The sequence below is a fragment of the Arabidopsis lyrata genome, assembly GCF_000004255.2.
Source record: "Arabidopsis lyrata subsp. lyrata unplaced genomic scaffold ARALYscaffold_2, whole genome shotgun sequence".
NCBI classification, from domain to species: Eukaryota; Viridiplantae; Streptophyta; class Magnoliopsida; order Brassicales; family Brassicaceae; genus Arabidopsis; species Arabidopsis lyrata.
Genome location: NW_003302554.1, coordinates 11,298,122 through 11,309,732, shown reverse-complemented (window position 1 = coordinate 11,309,732; position 11,611 = coordinate 11,298,122).

Here is an 11,611-nt window from a genome sequence, read left to right as displayed (position 1 = left end):
GCTTCGTTTCTTGGCCTGGCTTCCTTTATTCGTCCTACTAAGATCTGTTTTAGAATTTGTTTTAGTTTTACTCCTCACAACTATGTGTCTCTTTAATCCAATCTATTTGCTACAAAGTCAACTCAAATCCTTGACTAATCTTGTACTAAAACTGCAGATTGTTGAACTTCCAAACCATCCTTTCTTCATCGGTGCTCAATTCCACCCAGAGTACAAATCCAGACCCGGGAAAGCTTCTCCTCTCTGTTCATAGGTCTGAGCCTATTTGTCATCGATCACAAAGTTCCAAGCTTTATATCTCTCTTCTTTTGAATCAACACAATTCTTCTAAACAATCTTTGTTTATTTTTATTTTTTTTGTTGCAGGACTCATTGCAGCATCTTGTGGTGAGCTAGACACAGTCATGAATCAAGCCTCTGTTCATCAACATCTGATTAGTAACGGTCCGAAAAACGTTTTTGTCAGTGGAACCTCCAAGAAAGCTCCTAATGGCTTGGCTGATGTAAGATACAATAACGGATACTGCAACGGCCTCTACACTAGATAGCTGCAGCCTCAATGGAGTGCGTCTTAGATCATAGTCCATTGGTTGACGGTGAGATCTTCCTTGAACCTTAACGTGTACCATAATCTATCCTTGAGAACCACTAAAGTTGTGTCTTTGTGGATTATTAGCATTCTTGAAATGACCACTTTGAATTTTGTGACGTAAGAGCAGAGTGAATATTTTGGACCTTGAGAAAGGACCCAAAGTTCTGTCCTGGACACCGTCTTCTAGATGAAGATCGACTTAATATTGTTTTAGAAAACTGATTGATACTAACTAGTATAAGAAATTACAATTGTCTGATTGCTCTTCTAAACGTGCAAATCAGTCAAAAGCGGTTTCCGAGAAATTAATGTTCAGCAAATATCTTTCATTACATATCATACTTATTGTATTCGATAAAGGACCCGATTGGTAACGACGGTTACTTTAATTTGGCAGTCGAAACTTTGCATATATAATACGATGAACTTTAAAATTATGTAATCTACAAAGTTACCCATATAACATGATGAACTTTAAAATTATGTACTTAATTCCTTCTTAAGTCGTAACGGAGAGGTAATTACTAATTAAACCTATCAAATTTGACTAATAATTTTCTACTGAATTTCAAATATTTCGCTTATGAAAACTTCCAGTATGCATTAGGTTTTGAAATTAGGGAATTTGGTCTGGAGTGCCATATGGTGCCGTAAAACTTAGTAAAATTGCCATAAAACTATTTTGTTTCTAAATGTGCCACAAATTCACTTTTCAGAATATAATAGAAGACGAAAATACCCTTGCCTTGTGAAAAATTCTCGTTGCAGGTTGATGTGACGTGTGCTGTTTGGCATTTATTGATGTACTATGATAGCCGTTTGGCTTTTATTGGGCACAATGCCACATAATGTGTGTGAAGAACTGATGGATATGTCTTAAAAATGAGCAATTAAACCAATATGTCTACAAAAGTTAAGAGTGTGATTTTACCAGAAAGTAACGGAGAAGATAGATTTTTTTTGAGAGGATTGCTAATATGGAGAAATGAATTCCGTTCAAAATTGTCTGGGTTTTCTATGTGGACAAATGAGCTGAATACAGATAGTGGTGGACAAGATTTGGCACGAAGGTATGGTCCGTCATAAATGGTGGTGGTTGAGTTTTTGTCTTACAAAATCTAACAATTTCCACATGCATTTAGTGATGCATTTATGGGTACAAGGGTATATAAACCCTAGAAATCGACATTGGCCTTTGTTTTGATGATGAGTTTTTGTAATTTTTTGGCGCAGGAGTTTATTTGTGAAGTATGGAGGATAGTGTGACATTGATTTTGGGGGAATGGAGCTGTTCTGACACAGGGGAATGGAGATTCGTTGTGCGTAATGGGGAAATGGCGCGATGTGTTGCTATGAAAAAAAGATTCAAGTTTTAAAGACCTGGAAGGGGAAGTAGAAAGGGTATTCGGAGTTAAGAGGAAAGAAACTAGTATTGATTTGAGTTTCTGGTGCGCTGGTGAAACGACGGTGATTACACAAACGAAAATGCCACCGGTGTTGATAAAGAGCGATGTGGAGTATGCGTTATTCAAGAAAAAAAAAAGAGAGTTGTGGATCTGTTAGTGTTGATGTTAGAGAAATCGCGAGAGACGAAAATGAAGAAAACTTGATGGACATGTCAAGTAATTAGTAGACAAAATATGAAAACGTATTTACATGTCCATCTTAACTATGTAGGGGAAGACAAAAAGAGTGACCAAATGTGGGAGATGTGGAGGAGTTGGGCACAACCGGAAAACATGCTCCACCCTTATTTGAAGCTGTTAGTGGAGATATTTTGTTGAGATTTCCTTTTTTGGGATGAATTGTTTTTTGGAGATTTCACATGGACGGGAATGTTGTGTGATTATAATGTTTTGTCTGAAGTTGGAACAGTTTCAACCAAAAACTATGTATTGGATTATTTCTCTTATTTAAGACGGTTTTTGTTTGGATTGCGTAATAGCACTGAAGACAAAAAGAAGTAAATGTCGACGTGATACATAGTATGTCAATAATGTCCACATTATTTTAAATTGCAAGTTGTGAGGTCATTTGTCTACAAGTTCAGATGTCAATTGTCCATCCTTCGTGACTAGTTTGTCTACATATTTCTTGTCCCAAAGAAAACTTTGAATTGCAGTATAATACTTTTATTGATGTGGACATTAATAAGATTGTTTTCTGGAAGAGAATAAGATGTAGACTAAATGATGACATATTGTCTACGAAAGGAGGAGGACATTGTGGATGTCGGATTCACACACTCAAGTATTTTGTTAAGTAGGAAAGATTATTCTTGAGGGACAAAAATGAATATGTAAAAACTTATAAATTGTTACGAAAGTTGCTATATTGTTTCTTTCTTGAGAGGAAGATCCCCTTTACATGGCCATTGGCCTCTATATTTATACATAGAGAAACGACATTAAAATGAATAATTAAGTACAATTATTCCTTCTTAAATGTGTCCGTTTTGATTCTTCGACTTTAATACTCAACGTCTGAATTTGAGTTGACTATGATCTTCATGGGCCTCGCCTTTTTGGCCCAAGTATCCTTGAACCGACTTACCCGTGTCTTCTACACCGAACTCGTGTCACAATGCAGTCACTTCGGATTCTCGAAATGGTGACAACCACTTCGACCCTCCCTTCGGCTCACGGGTCCAATGGGCTTCATCCTTTATGGGCCATTGTCTTGACTACGTGGCAATCTTTGGTTGGTCTCGTACTTCTGGTGCGGGATCCGACACCAACAATTAGCCCCCCAAGTTCTTCGAAGTGCTATTCCAATTCGGAGGACTTTAAATGCTCAAGTGGCCAAAGATTGCGCTCGAGAATCTTTCTGATTTCCCGCCGAAAATCTCATCACTCCTTTAATTTCGGCACTAGCCATTTTTAACCAAGTGACATCTGTCATCATTATGACCGTATATTGATTAATTACTATTAAAACGGGAAAAACCTTCCCACTTCCCACACAACTTCCAAGGCGGTTTCATCATTAGTTTGTGTGAGGTAACTCCTTTTCACCATTACTTCCTTCTTTTACTTTTGTGCTTTAATCAAAACTTCTCTCTACTTTTCTTCACTGAACCTCCCTTCGCCGGATCTTGAATTTTTCATTTTTATTCGATGTCTTCTGATTCTGAAAGACCTGAATCTCCGTCTTACGACGAGAGGCGTTCTAGCAATGACGAATGCACTCGTCCTAACGACATCGCCGGTCCTCATTACAAATCCACCTGTACTCTTCAATCCCTTGAGCGATTGAAGGGGCTTTGTCAAATTCCTCCTGTAATTATAGCGGAGGCGCAAATAGCCGACCCTACGGAATCCCCTGAGAACCACCGTGTCGGCTACTTTTGTGTTTACGAAATTTACTTCAAGGGCTGCGGATTGACCTTCCCCCTTCCCGAAGCCCTAGTTCGATTCTTGGCGGCTCTTGAGATCGCTTTACCTCAATTAACCCCCAATCTCCTCCGAACCATCCTCGGGATTATAACCGTTGCGGCGGAGGCTGGCTACGTCATCGGAGTCCCCGAGCTGAATGAACTCCTAAGCGTAAGGAGTTCATCAAAGAAAACTGGGTACTTCTCGGCGTATCCAAATGCCAATAGAAACGTCATCTCGCACCTCCCAAACAAGGATGAGAACTGGCACCATCCTTGGTTTCTGATTAAGAAAACTCCTGCTTCGATTGGGAATCTTTCCGATGTACTCCCATCGAAGTGGTCTGCGAAACCTGGTAGAGACTAGGTCGCATATTCCTTTATTGTTTATTATTATTTTTTACTAACCGAATTCGTTGTTTCATTTCGCAACTTTCATCGCTTCAACTCTCCCGACTGAAGAATTTGTCAAGTTCTTCAAAACAATCCTTGAAGGGGAAACCCTTTGGAATTCTTTCACCCTCGACCGGTTTGTCGAGGCTAACCGGAAACTCAGGATGAGTCCTCCCAATCTACTTCATCGTCTTCCGCCTCCTCCCTCAACTCAGGGAATGTCAGCTCGGGCCCTCGCTGCCCAGCGTAAGAAGCTCTCCAAGCCGATAGCAGAGGCTTGTGATGAAAACAAGGCGTTCCTTGCGACCGCCATCGACAAAAAAGATTACAGCAGGACCCTGCTGGTTGATGACAACAGCTCCGAGGGAGCCAGATCCGTTACTGCTTACAGGTTAACACCTCGCCGCGAACACCGCGACGAGCGTTCTCCTCGGAGAGTGCGGTCTCCTCGTCGTGATTCTCCTCGTCCTCCCCAAGACGATTTCAGCAACGAACCACTTAAGAATTTGGTTCGTAAGAAGAGGGACAAGTCGTCCCGTGATGACTCGTCTCCGCGAAGGGAGAAATCAAGGGCTCGGACTGACCGTTCACCTCGATCATCCCCTCCTACTGAACCAATGGGTCCTCCCCGACCTGTTGACATGTCTTCTTCTTCCCAGCCCGTCAGCGAAAAGACTACTCGGAGTGCATCCCCTAAAAGTGGAGATTCTGAATCTCGTGATGCTTCCTCGAGGCTGAAGCCTGCTCTTGTCCCTCAAGTCAAATCGCTTTCAGGTTTGGTGATTTACACATACTTAAACTTTTTGTCTTTATTAAATTTCCAATTTTTACAATTCTTCCTTCTTCGCAGCTATGGAGATAGAAGGCAGCGTCTTCCGATGCTTCAAGACCCGATCGGGTTCGATCTTGCCAGATTTCAACAAATGGCGCCCTGCGATTCGTGAACGCTATTTGCTTCACGCTTATCATTCATCTCGGGTTAGTTTCGTTTTTTTTTTTTTTTTTTTTTTTTTTTGCCATTCTTCAAACTGACTCGCCATCCCGGGTTTATAATGCCAGGCTCATAGCGAACTTAACGATATGATCGAACATTACGAAGGGTTGGTCATTGGACGGGAGAAGGAGATTGACATGTGGAAGAAGAAATTCTCAGCTCTTGAGGCTGAACTCAATTCTTCTGCTGGCTCCAAGCACGATCTGGAGGATAAGGTTGACAGGTTAACATCCGAGCTGGCGCAGGTAAAGGGGGAGCTGCAAGACTACTACGACCGGAATTACAAACTCCAGGACAAACTTTCTGGTGTTCAGGGTAGACTTCATGAATCCGAATCAACCGCCGACACCCTGAACAACCAACTTATCGAGCTTGACGCGAAATACAAGGCGCTAGCCAAGTTGCGTGACTCTGAGTTGGCAAGGTCGGCATCGAAGGCCAGAAAGGAGGTTAAGGGACGCGGGATGGAGTTGATCCAAGGGGCCATTCGCTTCATGCAAACTGAGAAGGCTAGGTCAGACTTGGAGTCAGACATCAAAGAGCATGAAAGCAACTTGATTCTGCTGGATCAAATCCATGAAGCAGATTTCTCTGAGGAGCAAGAGAGGACTGAGCTGTCAACTAATCTTTCTGAAAAACGGAGTCGCTTGGCAGCTCTTCCCACTTCGACCTTCAACCCGCTTGACTTCGAGGAATTCTTTACTGAATCACCTCCTATAAGTGAATCGGGTTTAGACTGGGCAGGTAACGCTTGGCTCCTGAGGCTTACCTTTTTCTTACCTTGTACCTTTGATTGACTGGAATTATTATTTCCAGGTTCAAGTGAGACGGAAGGCATTGTCCCGTCCGTAGCTCCTATGGTACCGGAGGTCACTCCGGAGGTTGGCTGTACCGCGGAGGGTGGTCAGGGAGCTTCATCTGATCAAGCACCAGTCAAGGAGGTGAATGAAACTTTGGTTGCTGAGCCGGAGTCCGAGGTGGAGATCACTCCGTAGTGGCTGTGTCCACTTTAAATTGGGGATTGTCCCTTTAATTTTAAGACTTAATTTCGAACTTATTTTTGCCTAAGGAGGCTTTATTTTCTTTTGAACAAGATATTTGCCTGAGGAGGCTTTTAAACCTTTCTAGGTTGTGACCCAAGGGGGTTTGGTTAAAATTATATGCGGGTTTGCAAAGTCCGCTTTTAACCTTTTGTGGCCTTGTGGTTATGCTTTTGAGATTTTTAGGCTGATCAGACCTTTCTCTTTAGAATGCGAGAACTGAGCTCGGCTTAAAGCGAGTTCCCCACTTTGGGTTTAGTCAACTCGATAAACTTGTTGGGCTTGGGCCTTAGAAACTTTTGTAGTTAATGCGACGGTTGTGCTTTCCCTTCTTATAAGTAAAGAAAACGGCGCATCTTTAATGCAATAACTGCCTTTTCTCGATTTCCAAAAATGGTTTAAACCACTCGGACACACTACCATTATTAGGTTTATGGTTCCAAGACAAACCCTAAATCATTATAAATAAAGGCTTACCTACTTCTAAGCTTTATTTACACACGATTTTAGAATCTTACTTGAGAAATATTTCGAGAATGGAAAACGAAGGAGTAGCCCCCATCGACCCCGGCAGCCCACTTTTCTTGTCCGGCGACGGATTTGAACCGGCCGGCGTTCTCTTTCCTCACGCCGTCTTTCACTTCCCTTCAAAGGAGAAGAAAGAGGCTTGCGACTTCATCGACAAGGTAAGTATTTAAAGTTTTTGACTCAAAAACTTTTTGCTTCATCTTATTCACTCATCTTTATGCTAGGTCGCCGACAAGCACCGTCGCTTGTGTGAAGAGAGGCAGCGGCTGGGGCTCAAAAGGCAAACACTCGACGCTCGCATCGCTCGGGTGGAGAGGAAGATACGGGCCTTGGAAAGTGATCCCTTCCAATGGGAATGGCGGAACTTCGACTCCGTCGCTGAGATCCCGAAGATGCTTCGGATGTATCTCCGCGCTAAAGGAGTCCCGGGTCCCGTGAACGCCCCTGTCTGCGCCGTTCCATCTGACAGTGAAGAGGAAGACGATTTGGAGGAGGAGGCCAGCAACTGTCGGAAACGCGTTCGGGATCGTTCCGAAGTGGATGCCAAGAACAAGGCGTCCACTTCGAAGACTAAGCCGGCGATGAAGGAGCCTGTTCCTGAGCCTCTCCCATAAATGTTTTTTAACTTCTTCACTTGTTTTAAACTCGTAATGGGCTTCGGCCCCTTTTTATTTTATGGAAATATTTGCAACTTTCCTTTCTTTTCAAATATTCTCGGAGATGCGCCTTTTTAATGCAGGATCTGTTCGAGGGCATAAATCTCTCCGCGAATCACTCCATTCCTTGGATAGAATCCGCAGCTTGTTAGGGATATGTCGTTCCTATAAATCGTAGTCTCAATTTCCCTTTACTCCTCACCATTCTTTTCATTTTAGTAGGTATGGAGTTCAATCTTCGCTGTTCAGAATCCATGCCCGACTTCTCCAGAATCGGAATGATAAACGAAGATGTTCCAAATGAGCCAAACAGGCAGCCTCCTCCACTTCGCGGCTTCTTGAGATCTCAGATCCGAGCCCCATGTGCCTTGATCAGGGATCTCCCAATCAGAGACCAAGGAACAGCGACGGCGTTCATAGAGACACTCAAGCTTCAACACCGGAAGCTTATGTCGGAAAAGAGGAGACTTTGGAAGAGGATTAACCGGATGCAACGCAGGCTTACAACGGTGTCAAGAGATCTTCACATCCTTGAATCTCACCCCGGAGAGTGGATTGAGCTTGGAATTTCAGACTTTGCTCGAATTCCAGACTGTATGATGCCGATCCTCGATCTTGCTGGTCAAGGAGTTGAAGTGTTCTGCTCATCAACAAGGTTTTCATAGTCCGAAGTGTACGATGAGGGACATTCCATCTTTTAAATAACGCTCTATTTCCAATCTATTGTATTTTCGCATGGTCGAGCCTTTATTTGCTTCACTTGTTCGCATAATCGAACCTTTTTCCTTTAATAAAGAAATAAAACAAATTTTTATTAATAGCTGAACTCGTTTTCGAGCTGCCTACGTACCCATCTCGGGATCAAGCCACACCGTAGTTCATGTACAAAAACAATGTATGTAGCTCTAAACATAAAACTTCTTCAGGTTGATCACATTCCAAGGTCGCTTGACTGGACTGTCTTCTAAGTCTTTCAACCTATAAACACCGTTTCGAACCACTTCGGTAATAATGTAAGGTCCTTCCCAATTAATACCGAGTTTTCCGGCACCTTCTTCTTTTTTGTTGTCAAAGACGCGCCTTAATACGTAATCTCCCACAAAGAACGGCCTACTTTTAACCTTAGAATTGTAATACCGGGCTGCTGCCTGCTGGTAATTCTGGATCCGAATTAGAGCTTGATCACGCCTTTCATTTATGGTATCCAACGAATCATTAAGCATTGCTGAATTTTCTTCCTCATTTAACGGTGCTTCTGTTCGACGAAGTCCGGGCACATTGAGTTCAGCTGGTACTACCGCCTCCATGCCATAAACCAAAGAGAATGGAGTTTCTCCTGTAGGTCGCCTAGGGGTTGTACGATAGGCCCACAGGACGGGTTGGAGTTCTTCATACCATCCTCCCTTTAAATGACTTAAGCGTTTCTTGAGATTGCTTAATATTGTCTTGTTCGCAGCTTCAGCTTGACCATTTCCTTGCGGATATCGTGGAGTAGAATAACTAACTTTGATTCCCCAGTCCGCACAAAAGGCATCAAACTCGTGTGCAATGAATTGCGGTCCATTATCAGTGACTATTTCGTATGGAACTCCATGTCGACATATAATGTTTTTCCAAATAAAGGTCTTCACCGCCGAATCCTTGATACCGACATACGCCTCAGCTTCAATCCATTTTGAAAAGTAGTCCGTAAGGACTAAAAGGTACTGTACACCTCGAGTTGATTTGTGCAATGGCCCAATGATGTCCATTGACCACCTCATAAACGGATATGGGGCGGAAATGGAAGAGAATAATTCTGACGGTTGATGGATCAATGGTGCATGGAGTTGGCAGCGCTTGCATCTTTGAGCGAACTTAACACAATCTGTGATCATAGTGGGCCAAAAATACCCCATTCTTTTAACTTTAAAAGCCATAGCTCTTCCTGATGAATGACTCCCACATAATCCTTCATGCACTTCGCTCATGACGATTTCGACTTCGGGCCCAAAAATGCATAATAGGTAAGGGTCACTGACACCTCGTCTATATAACGCATCCTTTGACAGACAAAATTTCGCGCTAACGACTTTCATTTTCCTGGCCTGCCATTTATTCTTTGGGAGCTCACCTGTCATGATGTAGTGCTTTATTGGCTCCCTCCAGTCAGCCCCCCAGTCTTTAGCCGGAATTTGATCAACTTTTTGGAATATTCGTGGCTCTGGTTCGGGATGCTCGTTTGGTTCAAGAACATCTTCCTCGATTAATGGCATCGTTTCTGGAACCACTTCTTCAGCTAAGACAACAGGTTCCTTGTTAGATGTATTTGATCCCTTTGATTTCCTGCGTTTGTTGGGTGGCGGTTCGATCTCTGGTTCGCCACGGTCGCGTGCCGCTGCTCGAGACCTTGTAACGACGAGGGTTTCCTTGATGTCTTGAATGCTTCACTCCGAGATGCATTCTACTGGAATAACTCTCTTTAACTCAGGATCTGATGTTGACGCCAATGCGGCAAGTGCATCCGCAGTTGTATTCTCTCCCCGAGGTATGCGGATTAATTCGAATTTCGAGAAATTTCTAGATAAATCCTTCACCACTTCAAGGTACGCCTCCATTCTTGAATCTTTGGCTTCATAGTCTCCATTAAATTGGTTAACTACTAATTGCGAATCGCAATAAGCCAATATTTCCTTAGCTCCAACTCCTTGTGCTAGTCGAAGTCCGGCAATAAGGGCTTCGTATTCTGCCTCGTTGTTGGAAGCATTGAATAACAACCGGAATGATTGTTCCAGAATTTCTGATGTTGGAGATTTCAATTTGATTCCCACTCCGGACCCTTGTTTTGTTGAAGACCCGTCTACGTGTAATTTCCAAGTTTGGTTCTCCGGTTGCTCAATCGTTCCAGGTATTGGTAGTTCGGTCAGGAAGTCTGCTAAGACCTGAGCCTTCATACTGATCCGGCTTTTGAACTCTATGTCGTACTCGCTTAATTCCACTGCCCATTTCGCCAAGCGTCCGGACTGACTTGGACTATGAAGTATTGTTCGGAGTGGTTGGTTAGTTAATACTTCAACCGGATGGGATTGAAAATATGGACGCAGCTTCCGAGCCGAAGTTACCACCGCGAGTGCAAGTTTTTCCATCATTGTGTATCTAGTTTCTGGATCCGTCATTGACTTGCTCACGTAGTAAATTGGTTTCTGCTCTCCACGGTCTTCCTGAACCAAGACTCCACTAACCGCGTGGTTTGAAACTGATACGTACAAATAAAGTTTTTCATCCACTTCCGGTTTGGACAGTACAGGCGGAGTGGTTAAGTATGCCTTAAGCTGCCCAAAAGCTTCTTCACACTTCTCATCCCAAAGGAATCCTTTGTTCCCTTTTAGAATTTGGTAGAAGGGCAACGACTTATCTGTTGATCTCGAGATAAAACGATTCAAAGCCGCAATCCGCCCAGTCAACCCTTGCACTTCTTTGAAGTTTCTTGGAGATGGCATATTTAGAAAGGCGTTAATTTGATTTGGATTGGCTTCAATCCCTCTTTCTGTTACGATATAGCCAAGAAATTCTCCGGATGGGACTCCGAATGTGCACTTCGCCGGGTTCAGCTTCATTTGATATTTATTGAGAATATCAAAACATTCCTCCAAATGTTTAACATGATCTTCTTTCTTTAACGATTTAACCAACATATCATCTATGTAGACTTCCATAGTCTTCCCGAGGTGATTGTGAAACATTTTGTTCACCAACCGTTGGTAAGTTGCTCCTGCATTTTTCAAACCAAAAGGCATTACCTTGTAACAATAGATACCTCTATCAGTGATGAATGACGTCTTTTCTTGATCTTCGGGGTTCATCATTATCTGATTGTAACCCGAGAAGGCGTCCATGAATGTTAACAGCTCATTTCCAGCGGTGGACTCAACAAGTCGATCTATATGCGGGAGCGGGAAACTATCTTTGGGACATGCTTTATTCAGGTCTGTAAAATCGATGCAAACCCTATCTTTCCCATTCTTTTTCTTGACAACGACAGTGTTTGCTACCCAT